Source organism: Terrapene carolina, unplaced genomic scaffold (assembly GCF_002925995.2).
Source record: "Terrapene carolina triunguis isolate 2854851 unplaced genomic scaffold, T_m_triunguis-2.0 Scaffold233, whole genome shotgun sequence".
Lineage (NCBI taxonomy): Eukaryota > Metazoa > Chordata > Testudines > Emydidae > Terrapene > Terrapene triunguis.
In genome coordinates, this window is record NW_020664584.1 from 3,973,445 (window position 1) to 3,992,003 (window position 18,559).

An 18,559-nucleotide genomic window follows, 5' to 3' on the forward strand; every position below is an offset into this window, starting at 1 on the left:
GTTCAATATCTTCATTAACGACTTAGATATTGGTATAGAAAGTACGATTATTAAGTTTGCGGATGATACCAAACTGGGAGGGATTGCAACTGCTTTGGAGGACAGGGTCATAATTCAAAATGATCTGGACAAATTGGAGAAATGGTCTGAGTTAAACAGGATGAAGTTTAACAAAGACAAATGCAAAGTGCTCCACTTAGGAAGAAAAAATCAGTTTCACACATACAGAATGGGAAGAGACTGTCTAGGAAGGAGTACGGCAGAAAGGGATCTAGGGGTTATAGTGGACCACAAGCTAAATATGAGTCAACAGTGTGATGCTGTTGCAAAAAAAGCAAACATGATTCTGGGATGTATTAACAGGTGTGTTGTGAGCAAGACACGAGAAGTCATTCTTCCTCTCTACTCTGCTCTGGTTAGGCCTCAGCTGGAGTATTGTGTCCAGTTCTGGGCACCGCATTTCAAGAAAGATGTGGAGAAATTGGAGAGGGTCCAGAGAAGAGCAACAAGAATGATTAAAGGTCTTGAGAACGTGACCTATGAAGCAAGGCTGAAAGAATTGGGTTTGTTTAGTTTGGAAAAGAGAAGACTGAGAGGGGACATGATAGCAGTTTTCAGGTATCTAAAAGGGTGTCATAAGGAGGAGGGAGAAAACTTGTTCACCTTAGCCTCTGAGGATAGAACAAGAAGCAATGGGCTTAAACTGCAGCAAGGGAGGTCTAGGTTGGACATTAGGAAAAAGTTCCTAACTGTCAGGGTGGTTAAACACTGGAATAAATTGCCTAGGGCAGTTGTGGAATCTCCATCTCTGGAGAGATTTAAGAGTAGGTTAGATAAATGTCTATCAGGGATAGTCTAGACAGTATTTGGTCCTGCCATGCGGGCAGGGGACTGGACTCGATGACCTCTCGAGGTCCCTTCCAGTCCTAGAATCTATGAATCTATCTATGAATCTATGAATCTTTTATGGAGTGTTGGTGTTTCCATAGGATTAGGGTGCTCTTCTAGTTCTTAACTCAAGGTCTATCACTGTTCCACATGTAATACATTGCTAGAATTTAATTGCCTTGTATATTTACTCTGAATGGAATAGAAGCAAAACTAAAGAAAGGAAAATGATGGGTAACACTCTGTTGACAGTCCGTGAAATCCTGAAGTCAGTGGGAGTTTTGCCTGAGTAAGGCAAATTTGGTGGTGGTGCGATTATTTTTCCTTGGGTCTTGTACAGCAGAATATGATAATTTTATAGTGCACAAAACATACATGGCAGAACAGTTTGATACAGATTTCTCCTAAAATCTTAAGAACCTACAACATTTTGCATAAACTGGTAGCTATGTTGGAAAGACACTTAAACTACATTGTTACCACTTACCTTAAATAGTGAGAATTTTGGCCAGTTTCATAATATTTCAACTAGTCTGTATGTGTTATGTACAGTTAGAACAAATGTACAGCAAAATACAGCCCAGCTATCCATGGACAATTGTCATACGTGCAGTGCCAGGAAGATAACTTTCACTCTTTGAGCTTGATCCTGTTTTAAGCACTAAGCAGAGGTATCACACATGTTCTTAAAGTTAGGCATGTGCTTAGGTGTTTTGCTGTGCTGGGCACTTTGGTTCCATAAATCTATACTTAAGGAACTAAAGAAGCAGCTCTTTTGATACAGGGAGCCTCTGCACGTGAACAAACCAGGACTATTCCATCCAGTAGAAGATGTTAATACATAACATAATGTGTTTTATAAACAGCTGTCACCACTATATGGAAAATACATTACTTTTTTTCTTTGGTTGACTGATTGCTATCTGAATGCTATTGAGTGTGTGCAGTCTAGAAATGACTTGAGAGGTTCAGGATAAGTATCTTGTTGCTCTGGTTTTTCTTCAGGTTGGCAATGTTTGTTGGAACAAGGGATGAGAAATCAGTACTCATGGGTTCTATTTTCAGCTCTGTCTGACAAACGGGGTGGCCTTGTTAATCACCCCATTAATTTTACTTAACCTCTCTGTGCCTCAACTTTAGAGCTGTGTGGAAGCTGGAAGTCTTGCTTTGCATGGATTTGGGCAAGAATGTTTTTTGGGTTTGCTCTACTGGGTTTGCAAACTTGCTATTCATTGTGTCAGTACCACATTTTAGGTAATTCTGCTGCAAAACCACAAATCACTATAGGTTTGCTCAAGTCACGAACTACATAGAAGATTATTGTGAAAAAAACATGAGAAACCCACAATCAAACCTCTCAAAAAAGTCAGATTAGGGGTTATTGGTTACTGTATAAAACACCTTTCAGATCTATTCCAGACTCCTGTATGCAGCTGCGAGTCACTATACCGAAGGATAACTTTTACTGCTTTGGTTAGGGTAGAGTGTAGAGTAAATAAGAGTCCCTGGGGAGAAATCTCTAAGCTTTGAGGAAAAGTTGATGGAGTAGGGCTTATTCTCAGTTCAAAAATCAGTGTTTCTGAATTGTTACACCCTCCCCTCCTGCACTCCCACAAAGCCCCATGACTACTTCTCTGGCTATGGTTCATCTGCTGATCCCATTTGTATAACAGCCAGTCTAAGAAGAGGACTAGAGTAAGTTGGTATGAGGAGCTCAGAACATCTGATAATGGATAATCAGGAAATACTGCAGTGAATATAGATTATCTTGCTCTAGCCAATTCTCCTTTGAATGTTGCTCTCCATAAAGTTCCCTCATTATATTGCCTCTGTTTGATGTTAATTGTCTCAATTCACAGGGCGTTAATTTCTCCTAAAATCTCTATTCCACATCTACTAGAACATGCGGAGAGAGGTTTGACAAAGCTCTTTACATACCGCCTAGGGTGTTTTCTGATTCCCCTCCTACTTCCTTTAGTTGCTTTTCCAAGGGTTTGGTTAGTCAACATAGATATAAAGTCTGTAATCTCTGATGTGATATTTGGGACAGCTCTACATTTGTCATTCAGTTATATTTTTAATTCTTCAGGCACTTGGGGCTGATGCCTTCAGTATAGCAAGAAGCCGAGGTGGTTTCTTTTTAGGAGCTTTGCTTGCTGTTTTCTCTCATGCTCTTTTCAGTGGTGCTGCTTGTTACTGTTTAATTCATCCTAAATTTATTAACTCATCATCAACCACTCAGAGAAGACTGTACTGGTGACCTGAGCCAGTAAGTCTTCTCTGTACAGTACATGCAGGAAAAAAAATAGAGGCAGAATCAAGAGCCTTTATTGTGAAAAGCATAGCAATTATTTAAACGCTTTAAAAGAAATCTGTACTCTTATGAAGAGCTGGTTATAGACATAAAATGCAGTCGTAGGGCCACATGACAGAGGAAACTGTCAGTGGGGGGGGGAAAAGCAAGGGAAAACCCAAGATAGTTAAGAAGCTAGATTTACCAAGAAGTAGCTGTACAAAGTTTGATTACTCCAGGAAATAGAACTAGTGTGTGTCCAGATGGCTCCAATTAACTACTGATCTTTAGCTAAGCCTGCCTGGGGGTGGGAGGGATCTAGGGTGCTGATATAATACAGGCCCAGCTTATTCTAGGCGCGGCAGGAGGAGAGGGAACTCCAAAGTATGGTGCACTGCTGGAGGAAGAGAAACTGCTCCAGAGAACAGACCCAGTCACAGAATATGGGCAGAGAGGAGAAGCAGGTGCTGAATTTGGAAGAGTTTGGCCATAGGCTGGGGTCTGCCTCCTATAAGTACTTTGATCACACTTGGGGGACACTGAGAACTTGTAGGAAAGTGGGACTTTTACTCGTAAAGTAAATCGGTGTAGATGCTGGTAAAATAATGATGCGCCTTTTTTAAAGAACTGACCGATCTCTGGGCTTCCTTCCCACCTCCCATTTCTGTGGTCGTCGAGTCATCTGGCCATCAGGGAGTAACTGGTAACAGGCCAGATCCTCAGGTGTGGTTGAGCTGTATTTGGAACAGGAACTGAATTGAGGCGGTAGTGGGAGATGGCTGTACATCACCTTTGCACAGCCCTGATTCATGGAGCTGTCCAGTTAGAGCACCCTAAGGATCCAGGAGCTTGGAATTGGTGTAGCACAAGGATGCTGTCCATGCTCCATACCTAACCCTGCCCTGCTATGTTTCTGATACTGGGGCAGAGAGGGTGGTAGTCATTTGTCAGCCATATGCCAACCAGGGAATTCCTAGGAAGGTGGATTAAGCTGCCTTTTTATGGTCCCCTTGCACTACCAGAGCTGTTCAAAGACACCATACCTGGAGCTATAAGTATGATTTCTTTTTAAAGAATATCACTCCCCTCTGTTATTGAGATCTTATTTGTGCTATACCTGAACCTACAAATGTATCATATATAATAGTCCTCAAAGATTTTCTTGAGATATGCAGACAAACTATAAGCACAACATGCAAGGGCATATGGCATAGAGCAATGCACGCACGTGACAACAGGGCATGCGTGTCCTGGAGGCTAACATGGGTAAATTGTGTAGCACAAAAAAGAAGGCTTAGTGTCCTTGATAAATACAGCAAGTGCCATCATCTAGGATGCCCACAAATTTCCAATCGTGTTGTGTAATAAAAGGCTTAGGTAGATATAATGGAATTGAAAATAACTCTTCCAAACACCTATATTTTCATTTCTTTGGTGAAAGGATATTTCTGCACCCTGGACATTCAGGTTTAAGATAGTCATTACAACTGGCTTGCTATCCCCATGATTGCACAATAATACAACAGATTAAGAACTGCAATTGCACCAAGAAAGTGAGATCGGAATCCATGTATCTCAGGGATGACTCTGGAAGTGAAATGATGTATTGAAACATTTTATAGCAATGTATTGCACCACTTCTATAGTTTGGAAAACCCAATCCAGTCACCTATAAACCATTCAGGTGATGAGGTCAGCCCTGCTCAGGAATACATACATTTTAAGTTTTAATATTCTTCTTCAAATATTTTTTCTATGAGGCATAATAAAGTTCAGTTAAGTAAGTGAAATACATGAAAATTCCTATCTGAGTCACCCAGACTGCAAAAGCTGCTGGATAGATTTGGATTCGTCTGCCTGAGTAAAGCATATTAATCAAGATCTTCAAAATTATCACCTTGGGAACAGGAAAAAGTCTCTTGGGCTGGCACTACCTGCCGTATCAGTTGAGCTGTGATAATGAGGGTTCCCCCTAGGGTTGGCTGCTATCTCTCTATATATATTTTCCTGTATGTGAAATTAGATTCAGTCTTAGAATTTGCATGCTTGGCACCATGAGAAGTGTAGATTTGATATGGTTTGTAATGAGATTGCTTCATCTAACCTCCTCGCGCAGACACAGGTAACGTGTTTTGTGTGAACTGTCTGTAAAGGTTTTGCTGTGTCAGAAATTACTCTCATGAGTGAGAACAGCTCTGCTGCTGCTGACTGGCTGAAGAAAGCCACTTCAGCTCATTTATCAGCTTCCTCAACAGATTTGGGGAAATACAGTGCTCACTTCCTTGAGGTCTGGGTCTGACTGCTAATTGCTTAGATTCTTCATTTCACAGACTGTTTTAATGGTCTAGTTAATGGAGTAGACAATTTTACTCATTAGGTGGGTGTACGATGGTGTGAAGGGGAAGAAGAGATTTCAGTCTCTCACCATTCTGCCACACCTGAACTTCCTTACACATGGTTTTTTCTTTCTTTCATTCCAGCTAATGATTCTACAAACTAGTCTGGGAGGAGAGAATCCACCATTCAGAATACCTTAGCAGTTAGTGTGATGTGAAGGAATGAGGAGAATGATGTAGATTAGTTCAAGGAGGCCCCTTTTTTTTGCTTCCTTCCATTTAGCCCTCCAGGTGCTAGGACAATTTTCTTTAAGGTGTGGCTGAGGCATCCTTTACACACACAGCCCAATTTTCATGTGCATATGCAACACTAAGTGGACTTTTGCTCACATATCTGTGTGTGTGCTTATTAGGCATTGTGGGTGTCTGAGTTGTGCATGCGCAAATCTGAACTACAATATGCAAGATTAGTATATGAGGTTTGCAAAGAGGGCTCATAACCAGCAGTGTACTGACAGCTTATCTTTCAGTATGGCCCAACTTTTTTTTGTTTTGTTTTGTTTTAATGCTTTCTTAATGAGACTATCTTCTATGCAGAAGCAGCAGGGAATATTTTCTAGTGACTGGTGCTCACTTTAGCCGCCTATGAAATGAGTATGCTACTACTACTTTCCGTGGCACGTGCTGTTGTTGAGTGCTAATCTTTACTGTGAATTCCTCAATTGAAAAGTGCTGTGTACATGCAAAGTGGCATTCTCCATTCCTGAGGCAAACCTGAGTCAAGAAGTTTGCATCTGGCTTCAAATGTCATCATCTAAATTCAGGGTGGGATGATTTGGGCTCATCTTTAAGGTATATATTGCTATTGCCTATTACTGTGTCTAAAATATTGGACCAAGTGGGAGGAATACATGTCAGTTAATTTAATACAATAGGGCAGGAAGGTCTGAAACTATGTAGAATGGGGTCACGGAAATTCTGGGAGATGCCCAACAGTTTCTTTGTGACCAGGTGAAGAGATTCATCCCCTTATCCCCTGGCAACCCCATGCTAAGCCTGGCTACTCCTGCTTGGGGCAAAGCAGGAATCATGGTATTTCTCATCCAATGCAAAGTAGAAATTTCATGAGCCCGTTCCTGGGAGATCGTGAGCCCAGCTCCATTGTTCCAAATAGTGCATGCTGCTCAAAGAAAGCTCAGGTGAGTGCATGCAATTCAGGGTGCTTTACCATACAGAACCACAACTTTTTCTATCGACCTTTTACAGCCCTCGTCATCAGTCTGTGTCTTCCTTCACAGCCTATAGTAGAAATAACATGATTACTTTATATGGCTGTTTGTGTGTGTGTAATTTGAGGGAAAGCTAAATCAAATGAGTTTTGTGTTTAGTTATGAATGCAGCGATGTCTCTGGCCAGTGTCTTTCGCAGGAGTGAGTTCCATAGTCTAGTTCCAGCTCTTGAGAGCTATTTCCCACACATCTGAGCTATCCCTTATTGGGTGAGTTTCATTATTCGTGTGGAAATCATGGCAGCTGTTTGGGAAATCATGGTCAGAGAGTGAGGGGTGTTTTCATGTAGCTGGGGCCGTCCATGTGCAGGGTTTTGAATATCAGCGTGTCCCTGGCGTGATGTGTTCACAATGACCTGTGCTGCTAAGAAAACAAGCTGGTGTGTTTTGTACCCATTGGAACTCTTTCAGGGTGTGGATTCATTCCTAGATAGGAGTTGCACTGAAGCCTAGAGGTGATGGATTTGTGGGATTACTGTGGCAAGGTCTGTCAGATGGGGTGGGGCACAATCTTTTGCCAAGTCAGACATGGAAATGAGATTCCTGGCCACTGTGGCTATTTGGACATCTGCTAGCACTGAATGCAAAAGGGCTCCAAAGATACAGACAGACTTAATAAACCTCTTGGCATATGCCTCCAATAGCAGGGGATGTTATAGAGAGGCAAGTTCTTCCATGCATTTCCTTTGTCCTATCAGCATCACCTTCATCTTGTTTGGACTGAGCTTTAGACAGCTGATTTCGATTAGGCATTGAGAAAGCTGGGAGAGGATACAGGTCACATGATATAAATCCCTAGTTTACGCATTAATGGAGACAGCAGCAAAACTTTGAGGAAAATAAATGGTAAAAAATCATAAACCTTTTGCTCTGACTAACCCGAGCAAGGATGCCAGTAGGCATGGCAGGACAAGAGAACTTCTGTCAGTTTGGCAAGGCAGTTGGTACTTCCAGTCCTCACCCCTGGTTTTCAGTTTTTTGTTTTTATAATTAAAGCCTTGCATTTTAAGGATAACTTGAGTAGAGTTCAAATCAGACCAGTGGAAACCAGAGTTTGTCATGTGGGAGATTTCAGACTGTTACAAAATGTGACTTTATCTTTGGAATGGAACTGTTTGAAAAATACCCTTCTTGGTTTCCATCGAAACTTTGGACGGACACTGACATATTCCTATGAAAATTTAGATTCTGTTGAATCAGCATTTTTTCACAGAAAATTGTTCCTTTGGAAAATTTTTGATCAACTTTAAAGTAGAGTCTCTTTGCCAGCTGAACACCTTCCTGGAGTGTGTTGCTCAGAAATGAATTTCAGCAGTATTGTCATTCTTTAAAATACGTCAGGCAGCTTGATTTAATTGCACCTTTCTAATTATTTTTCAGTATTTCATGTGGTGGCTTGTTTGCTTATGATACTGGCAGGGGTGTTGAAAAGACACCACTTGTGGTGTTTTTGTCTTTGGGCCTTAACTAAAAGGAAGAAGACACAGTATGAAAATTAAAATTGCATACATTGTTAAATCATTTAGTCTCATTCTTGTCTGCCTCACTAGTGCTTTTCTAGTCTTGTGAGAATATGCCAAAGTATATGACAGCATCTTCCATCCAGGTATAGAATAGGTGACAGGTATAGAAGAGACCCTGTACTCAAGATTGCCAGCACAGGGCTGCAGACCTGCGAAGTTTAGATAATTAGGGACAGACTCTTTGAGTTTTATCTGTCACTAATATTGGTATCAGTGAAGGTTCTGCTCTGATTTATGCCAACTTTGCAACAGTTGTGAGATGTAACTGCTGAGTGGTAGCCTAACCCATGTGTACTGTTCCTGTAAAGGAAAAGATACCTCATGTGCTTCAGTGCATTACTGCTGTGAAAAGCTACAAAATGGCATGTCAGCTGATGTTAGATTCTGAGACTTAAGATTCCTGCTCTCTGAATGCTGCATTCTGTAGCTGCCTGCTCGCAAGAACAGATCAAGCAGACAAAGCAGGGCAAAAGTGCCAGAGCTGGTGTGCGTGTGTGTGTGTGTGTGTGTACTCCTAGGGGAAATCACAGCTGGCATCTCATAATTTTTGGCCAGCCCTCCTTGCTGGTGTCCCTCCCACATCAGCACACCTTCTTGCTCTTGAATATTTTGGTTCAATCCCTGGTTTATTCCGAATTACAGAGAGGGAGCAGCAGATTTCTAAAGTGTGCATAAGAAAAATAAATAATAAGAGCGACTGGCATAAGAATAAACCAGCTGAACTAAGAATGAATTTACTGTGTAGTGAGCTCTGCAGATCTCATCTGTATGGAGAAAGCAAATGAAATTCCAATTAAATGTTTGGAATACATCTGTTTTTATTAATACAAATCTCACAGACCTCTATGATTATTGGGGCTTTTAAGAATCCTGCAGTGCTCGACAAAGTGGGTAAAGACAATTACTTATACCTCTCAGAAGTACACAAGCCACTTCAGCTCGTGGACTTTCTCCAAAGGCATGTCATTGATTTCAGGAGAACTGAAGTAAGGAGTTTAAAAATAGCTCCTGAAAGGTGGACAGCCTGTTGACTTGAGGAAGGTGCTAATGAGTTCCCTAGATATCTTAGATCTGACCGAAGTGTTCTGAGCCAAAAGACCTAATCTTTCCTCTCTGCTGGCTGTGTGTGTGTGTGTGTGTGTGTGTGTGTGGAATGGAGCTGATGAATGCACAGTTGCAGTTCTTGAGGTGAATAAGCTATTTACCCAACTCTATTTTCCCTTAGGTGTGTAAACCACGATTAGGCTGACCCGACAGCAAGTGTGAAAAATCAGGACAGGGTTTGGGGGGGGTAATAGGAGCCTATATAAGAAAAAGCCCCAAACATTGGGACTGTCCCTATAAAATGGGACATCTGGTCACCCTAATCACAATACAGGATGGCCAAGAGCCATATGCTAGTGCTTGGAAAGCTATCCCTCAGTTCTAGCCCTAGAGAGGATGGTCCCTTTAAGAAATTTCACGGTCCACGATCATTCAGTTGTTGCCTTTTCTAACACATCTTGGCCCACCTTGGATGCTCTGGTAGCCTTCCGTTTAAATGCTGTTTTAGGCAACCCGCCCTCCTTTGTGTGCCCAGCCTTGCATAGTGAATTTTGCATCTCGCAAGGTGACTAACTGGAAAAGACTTGAAATTAGCAGAAATTGGGCTGGATTTGTGCAGATAATTTCGATTTATTTTTAAAGATAACCCTAGAGATAACTACTTCATAGTTGCTGTCATTCCATTGTAAAGTAGGTATAGAAAATTAGCCCAGTATAGTTTATACACCTCTACCCCGATATAACGCGACCCGATAGAACACAAATTCGGATAGAACATGGTAAAGCAGTGCTCCGGGGGGACGGGGCTGTGCTCTCCGGCTGATCAAACCAAATTCAATATAACACGGTTTCACCTATAATGCGGTAAGATTTTTTGGCTCCCGAAGACAGCATTATATCGAGGTAGAGGTGTATTCAGTATCCAGGCATTTTTAGTTCTTTATCGGAATCTAACTAAGCTATTATAAATATATGTTGGTTTCAACCAGTTTAGAAATGTAATAATCATTGCAATAGGTGTCTATCTGCCAGCGATTAATCTGCCAGATATTCAGATAATGTAAAACAGATATCAATCCATTGACTTCAGTAGAGCTATGTTGATGCACACAGCTGAGAATATAGCTCATAGAGTTGTAGCTTTTAAAATGAGCTTAAAAAGACAGTGGGAGGGACTGATCCATCTCTGACTCTTTGATAAATCTAGTCCTTGTCAGGAGAATTTCTACTAGTGATACAAAGATTTGCAAAGATGTTTTGCTTCCTGGAACCTTTGAGAGAGGTTGTCTTATGTTCTCCTTCTCTTCCTATCCTGCAGCATTGTGGTTTGAAAGATGACATCCGTTTAGTGATGGCTGGAACTCAAGAAATGTAGTTTAAAAAATCCTCAGAAGTTTGGATGTTTCTGTGTTACCCAAGCTATTTTATACTGCAAAACTGAACTGGCAATTGGATGAGAACAGACATCTGTAAGATGTAAGATTTTCTGTTCTTGTTCCAGATGGATTCAAAATATCATAGGGTGAGCCTTTCCCTTGATACTTGAGCCTGTCTTTGGAATAGATTTTTTTTTTTAAAGACTTTGCAGTTTAACAAGAAGCTGTCAAAGACTTTCAGAAACGATGGTTTTCTAGAGATGTGGGGATGCTGCTTACCTGACTCAGAATTAGACCTGGGAAAAGATGGAGTTGTGACCATTTCTTGTAATAAAATAAACCACATTCTATAGTGCCTTTCAGCCAACCATCTCAGAGTGCTTTCAGATAGGTAAGCAGTACAACATCTAGCCTTATAGAGGTTAAGGACAACATTTTTAAAAATGGCCTCTGATTCTGATGCTTCAATTTCTGAGTGCCCAATTTGAGACAACTTAGGCCTGATTTTCTGAGGTACAGAGTACGTACAGCTTGTTGGGGCTAACCGCAAGTTACCTTGGCCTGTTGTTACAGGATGGGCCGGGTGGAGCTCGTAATAAACTAGCTTTAACTGGCCGGGCTGGCTTGCAGCCACTCTGACTACATAAACAAGTAAAAAAATAAGTGGGGCCCAAAAGTGTTAAGTATAAAAATAAAAAGCAATAGTGTTTCCTGCCAGAGCCTGCTTGTGAATGTATGCGCCCCCTAAAAAAATAATAATAAAAACGGCTATAAAAATTGCTTTAAACAAACAGTCTCACCTGCAGATATTGGCCTTGTGGGTGCCCAGGAACTCCCCACGCTGGAGCAGTGCCTGCTACAAGCCCTCAAGGATGAGGCTGGAGGGTCCAGGACTGTCTGTAGCAGAAGGGCTGTAAGCATTAATTCTTGCTTGCCCGCTTGGTTGCTGGAAAGCACGTATTTAGTGACGCGTAAAGGCTGGGAAGCTTATTATACTTTGGCAATAAAACCGGTTATCCTTATACACCTGGTGTGGCTTCATTAAGTGTATCCGAGCCCCCCTTTAGTGCGACACCGCTTTGATTGACTTACCTGAAGGTAGTGTTCTGAGTGTCAGACACCCACATAGAGCTAGTTGGAGAAATTTTGGGGGGAAATTCTCTCCTGTTTTTTTTTTTTTTTTTTACTCGGTTTTTTAAAAACCCCTTTTTGATGCACCATAACCTAAAATTGGGGGCCACGCTTGCCAAAGTCATACAAATAGGGTGATCAGATAGAAAGTGTGAAAGTTGGGGCAGGGGGGTAATAGGTGCCTATATAAGAAAAAAGCCCCAAATATTGGGACTGTCCCTATAAAATAGGGACATCTGGTCACACTACATACAAGTTAGTGACAGAACTTGGGATTAGCACCCAGATGTCCTCTCTGCTAGGTCCCTTGTTTAACTTCTAGAAAATGTATATCCCTTTATACCATCTGGGACTATATGCGCGGTTAATAGTAATAATATTACTATGGTTAATGTGGCTTTAGTTTGTTTTGATGGAAGAGAGTGACTTCCAGTTGCTGAACAGAGTCACTACACTTGACCAATTTGTGGTAATGTGGCTGTTAAATAGACTTGATGAACTCTGCTACAGTATATTTGGTGACACCTAGTGAGTCTTAAAAGAAATTTAGTTTGCAGCTGCTTGGCCTGAGAAATTCCCAGTATCTTCAATGAACACTTTCTTTTGCACTGACTGCAATAACCTGCCTAAATGCATAGTGCATGCTCTACTGACTCCCTTTTCTTCTGGCATCCTACAATTCAGTTTCCCTGTTGCTTTGTGTTTAAGAGTCTGCAAACAATTAGCCCAGGGGTCGGCAACCTTTCAGAAGTGCTGTGCTGAGTCTTCATTCATTCACTCTAATTTAGGGTTTCGCGTGCCAGTAATACATTTTAACGTTTTTAGAAGGTCTCTTTCTATAAGTCTATAATATATAACTAAACTATTGTTGTATGTAAAGTAAATAAGGTTTTTAAAATGTTTAAGAAGCTTCTTTTTAAATTAAATTAAAATGCAGAGCCCCCCGGACCGGTGGCCAGGACCCGGGCAATCTGAGTGCCACTGAAAATCAGCTCGCATGCCGCCTTCGGCACGCGTGCCATAGGTTGCCTACCCCTGAATTAGCCCGTAAAAGAAGTACTTTCACGACAAGTAGATCTCTCCATAACCTCTACTTAGCTGAATGATGTGGAAGCCCTGTAGAAGGCTCAAATAAAATTAGGTACAATTAAACTCATTTGAAAAGAATGGTGGTAGGGCCTGCGTGTGACATATCAGGCCTTCTTGCCATTATGCACTCTGTAGGCGCACACTGTGAAGTGGAGATTTTAAGTGAAACGCAGTGTATGTGAACACTTTCCAAAAGTGCCAGTAGGAGGCACTTGCCTTTCCTTTACTGGTTAGAAACAATATATGGCCATTTGACAGTAAATTTTGGCCACCAAAAGATTTAACTTCTGATAGGAATTGGAAATGAGAGTCATTTGAGTTTTGGTGTGTGTATGAACAGACATCTTACATTGACCCACTGATATATGAGGAGTTATTAAACTGAGCTGCTGTTTGGTTACAGGAACTTAAATGCTGAGGCTGCACTTCTAAGCTCAAGAGCTGGCACGCTTTGGTCAAAGGATGGTGTAGCTTGTAAACTGCACAAACTAGTCACTGTGCTGAAAACTAAGGAGATTAGCACTGGCAGCTCCAGAATCCCATTAGTTTCAAAGTAAGGGGTTGAGAAGATCTGTTGGAGCCTGTCAGATGTGCCACCTAATAGCTGTACAAGAAGCTACTGTTAGAGGCAGATCAAAGTCAGAAGACAGGAATTGGAGCTGAGGGTCAGAGAGGGATTACCTGGAGTGAGGGAAGGAAGGAGCAGGACTGGGTCCAAGGCTGGAAACCAGGTGGGGGCCAGGCTGGGAACCAAGCAGGCGCAGGAGCTATCACAATCCTGGGCAAACGCTTTGAGCAGCTGCCAAACTGGCGGTGGTGCTGCAGCTGGGCATAAGAGCTGGCCTGCTGACTCTTCACGCCAGTCAGGCAGTGTAGCCAGCCAGGTAACTTACTACAAGTCACTTGTGCTCATAAGGTTTCCTGGAGACTGGCTCTGTTGCAGGCCCTGACTCCTGGCGGAATTTAGTTTTCATCTTCTAATAATTTCTATGGATATTATCCTGGTTTAATTTTAAGCGTTTGTTCTCTTCCTCAATTTACATTTTCATAATTTCAGGAAATTGGTAGTGGCGGTGGGGTGTCAGACAATAACTATTTCATGACAGTAGACTTTGATTTCAAAAAGTTAGAGCTTTTTAACCATTAAAACACAAATTGTCAACCTTGCATGTCAAAATATGCAAAATAAATATCCTTAAATCAATCTCTAAGTTCTCAAGAAACATTTTTCTTATTTTGCCGAGCTGCAAATTTATATTATCAATGGCAATATTATTTTTGCTGGTGTGTGTATGTACACTGAACTTGATTTTTACTGATAAAAGTCTAATACTTCCAAATCTGAGTACAGAATCATACAAATGTTGGGGCTTGAAGGGATGTTGAGAGGTCATCAAGCCCAGACCCCTCATTCTGAGGCAGACCAAGTAAACCTAGACCATCTGTGATAGGTGTTTGTCCAACCTGCTCTTGATAACCTCCAATGACGGGGATTCTGCAGCCTCCCTTGGTATCCTGTTCCATTGCTTAACTATACTTATAGTTAGAAAGATTTTCCTAATATCTAAACTAATTCTTCCTTGCTGCAGGTTAAGCCCATTGATCACCATCTTCTTTGTAACAACTCTTAACATATTTGAAGACTCTCCCTATTTTCATTGATTTCCTCCCTTTATTATGACTCAGTGGTTTTCTACCTGTGGTCCGTGGACCCCTGGGGCTCTGCAGACTATGTCTAAGATTTCCAAAGAGGTCTGCACCTCCGTTCGCAATTTTGTAGAGGTCCATAAATGAAAAACGGTTGAAAACCGCTGTTATGAGTAATGACTATAGCAGTAGCACCCGGGAACCCCAATCATAGTCCAGTACCCCACTGTGCTAGGCAACGAACACAGCAGTTCCTGCCTCAAGGAGCTGTACCAATCTGCCAACTCCTCTTTCTCTCCTCTCCTTTTTACCTTTTCTCAAGCCTTCCTCCCACCCAGCTCTCACGTCTCTTTTCTGTTTCCCTTGCACAGCAAGTTCACAGCAGGAAACTTCACATCAGATGGGATGTGTGTATGTGAGGGAGATGCAAATTGCTGCAAGATCTTAGGTACTCTCTTTTTGGATCTCATAACTCGGTGTTAGCATGTGCTTTACCGTCCTGTTTGTTAGCCTGCAGCTAATATTGAGTCTCATGATGGAACACAATTTGAGAATTGTTTGTTGCTCCACGGGATACAGAGTCAAATTAAATTGAAATAGGCTGGATTTCTAGTTGCCTTAGTTTTCTTCCCTTCCCCACCCCCACCCCCAATTTACAGCAGATGCAGAAGAATTTTAAAATCCTTGTTTTCTTTTGCAGCTTCTGGTGTGGTTTAAATCAGTTGGGTATTTCGGGTAACCTCATCAGTTTTTAACAAGCGAGTACAGTGCTATTTGGTCTGTGAACTTGAGCTGCTCTTTGCTAGTCAGTGGGCTCTCACTGTCTTAACTACTTTTGGACCTGAGGCTTTCTGAGCACAAAGCACTCTTGTACTTGCATTTCTATCCCTTCCTGCCATCTTTCCACCTTTTTTTTTCTTCTGTCCTGCACCCTCTCTCTACCCTAAGATTCATGAAAATCATTCCCTCCTACACACACCTCCTCCCCCCATTATAAGCAAATGCAGAACAGTTTCAAACTAAACTCTTTGGCTGATGTCAAGGGTGTGGTGCTAGTGCAGTATCTCCAGGGATATTGACACTATTTCTATCAAGTGCTGCTTAGACAGTTAGGGCTTGTCTACACTACCGCGGTAGTTCGACGGCTGGAAATCGAACTTCCGGGTTCGATTTATCGCGTCTGGTCTGGACGCGATAATTCGAACCAGGAAGTGCTCGCCGTCGACTGCGGTACTCCACCTCAGCGAGAGGAGTACCGCGGAGTCGACGGGGGAGCCTGCCTGCCGCGTGTGGACCGCGTCTGAACCGCGGTAAATTCGAACTAAGGTATGTCGACTTCAGCTACGTTATTCACGTAGCTGAAGTTGCGTACCTTAGATCGAATTGGGGTGTTAGTGTAGACCAGGCCTCTGAAGTATGCCATCCAATTTCAGTCCGCCAGTTTGAAGAAAGCCATGTGATAGTGATAACCGTGGCCTTATGTACTCCTCAGAAAATCGCACCTACATTCTGTTGTGTTGCAGACCAGAAATTCTACAGAAGCTTCAGATATTTTTCAAAACGGCGGGTATCTAAATTAAATATGAAAATTCATAAGTCAATGCAATACCACCTGTGTCTATATTAAAGCAAATGTACCTTATGCTGCCTCAATTTTCAATCTTTAACATGCTGTATATTTTGTATACATGCATAGAACTCTGAAAACTTGTAAAAATTGAATGCACTATTCATTGTGTATTTCCTATTAGTGAAGGACAAGAAGACGTCAAAGGCTTTGTGTATCACATGGGGCATGTCCAAAACATACAAGGCTTATCTCTGCCTTCCAGTGTTAGTGTGCACTGAGGGCAATGGGTAGAAAGATCTTCTATGCCTCCCAGATATGCAAGATGGTCACTTGGTCCTATGGCTGCACCTGCCGGAAGTTCTGCAAATTGTGTAAGCATTCGTAGACATTGCATTTGGCAGAAGGGTGTGAGAAAGTTAACTCTAAATACTGTGTGCATATATGACCATTTCTTTCCCTATTTCTCTCCCTGGAGCCAGATAGGTGATTAAAACCTCAGCGTTAAGATCTGTGGACTGTTCAGTGCAAAAAGGAAAATTACCTGTGCTTACCTGGAAATGTTCATTCTTCAAGTAGGAAGGTCCACAAGCTCAACCCACCCTCCATGAAATGATTTTAAATAGGATCTGAATTTTCACCAGACTTCAGCAGAGATACACTTATAAGCAAGTTAGCATATTGCTTTACATATAACTACTCCGATTAACAGAAAGGACAGTTGTGATCAGCTAATGTGACCATCTGCGTAATACAGACCATAGAATTTCAACCAGTCTTTCCTGCACTAAGCTCAATAACTTGTGAATGCAATGGTGGAGAACCCACTGCATCCTGAGGCAAGTTGTTCCAATGGTTAATTATCTTCAATTAAATATATGTACCTTATTTCCAGTCCAAATATTTCTAACTTCTACATTCAACTACTGGATCTTGTTATATCTTTGACTGGTAGATTAAACTACCTTCTAGTACTGGATGTCTTCTGCTTGTGTAGGAACTTATATAGACCATGATCTTAATTTTCTCTTTTTTCTTAGACTGTGAACTCTTTGGGGCAGATGTATAGAGATTGATTGTGGAGTACAAAGAAACAGTGATATAACATTGTCTATATCAGGGATCGGCAACCTTTGGCATGCAGCCCGTCAGGGAAATCCGCTGGCGGGCTGGGACAGTTTGTTTACCTACAGCGTCTGCAGGTTCTGCTGATCGCATCTCCCACTGGCCGCGGTTGACTGTTCAAGGCCAATGAGGGCTGCGGGAAGCGGCGTGGGCTGAGAGATGTGCTGGCTGCCATTTCCTGCAGCCCCCATTGGCCTGGAACAGCAAACCGCGGCCAGTGGGAGCTGCGATCGGCCGAACCTGCGGACGCTGCAGGTAAACAATCTGTCCTAGCTCACCAGTGGATTTCCCTGATGGGCCATGTGCCAAAGGTTGCCAATCCCTGGTCTATATGAATGAGACAGACAGGTGGGTAAAGGGGTAGGATGTATAAGCAGAGCAAACCATGTAATGGCAGGAAATGTCATGTTAGTGCAATGAGGGTTTTTGTTTTTGTTTTTGGGGGTTTTTTTTGGAGGGGATCTGCTAAATGGAAAGGGAAAGAAAAGGTATGAGGGGAGCGGGGAGGGGAGGGGAGGAAAGGGTAGTTGAGCCAGGTGTGGAGAGAGGCTAAGGTGAAGAGACTGTGAGGGAGGGGGAGGGCTGGAGCAGAGCCAACCATCACAGGTCTCTTAGCAAACATTCTGCAGTTTTGACTGGAATTGCCAGAGATCCCTGCTTAGGCTGCTTCTGCTCCAACCTGCCGGAGTCTGGCTGGCTGCTCTCTGCCGTTCTCCCCCAAGGCCACATGGCAGGAGGGAGGGGAGGCACCACCTAGGTGCCCCCGAAGTGTGGGTGGGGGTTCTGCCCTCCACAGTTCTGGGCCTGGGGGTAAGCTGGGGCAAGGGTAGACTTGGCTGGGCCCCATTTTACCTCCTCCCCCAGTGCAGGAATCCCTGCCTTGGCTAGTTCTGGTCCTACTGGCTGGTTTGATTACCTAGTGAGTTCCTTTTAAGATTCTGATGTTGAAACACTGTTGCCTGTCATGTGGAAAGTATCTCAGACTGGACTCTCCAGGGCTATGTGACACTCTTCTGTTTATGATTGGCAGCTCTGGTTTTGCCAACCAAGTTATAAGGAGGCTGAAGATACTTTTGTTAGGTTCTATTCCTTTTCCTATTAGAAGAAAGGCATTTTGTAGGCAAGCCTGGATACATTTTCCAGGTTTCACCTTTCAGCAGTGACTAATGCACAAAGGAAGGAAATAAAGGGCATGCAGCATATATCTGAAAGAAACAGCTTTGTTGCCAAACAGAACCTTTCCGACCTTTCT

At 42.4% G+C, this 18,559-nt stretch overlaps 1 protein-coding gene across 1 annotated transcript in view; it reads left to right on the top strand.

Annotated features, from left to right (window-relative positions):
- Window positions 1-18,559, top strand: part of PTPRT (protein tyrosine phosphatase receptor type T) — a 697,808-nt gene that overhangs the window by 271,272 nt on the left and 407,977 nt on the right. The gene's annotated exons all lie outside the window — the stretch shown is intronic.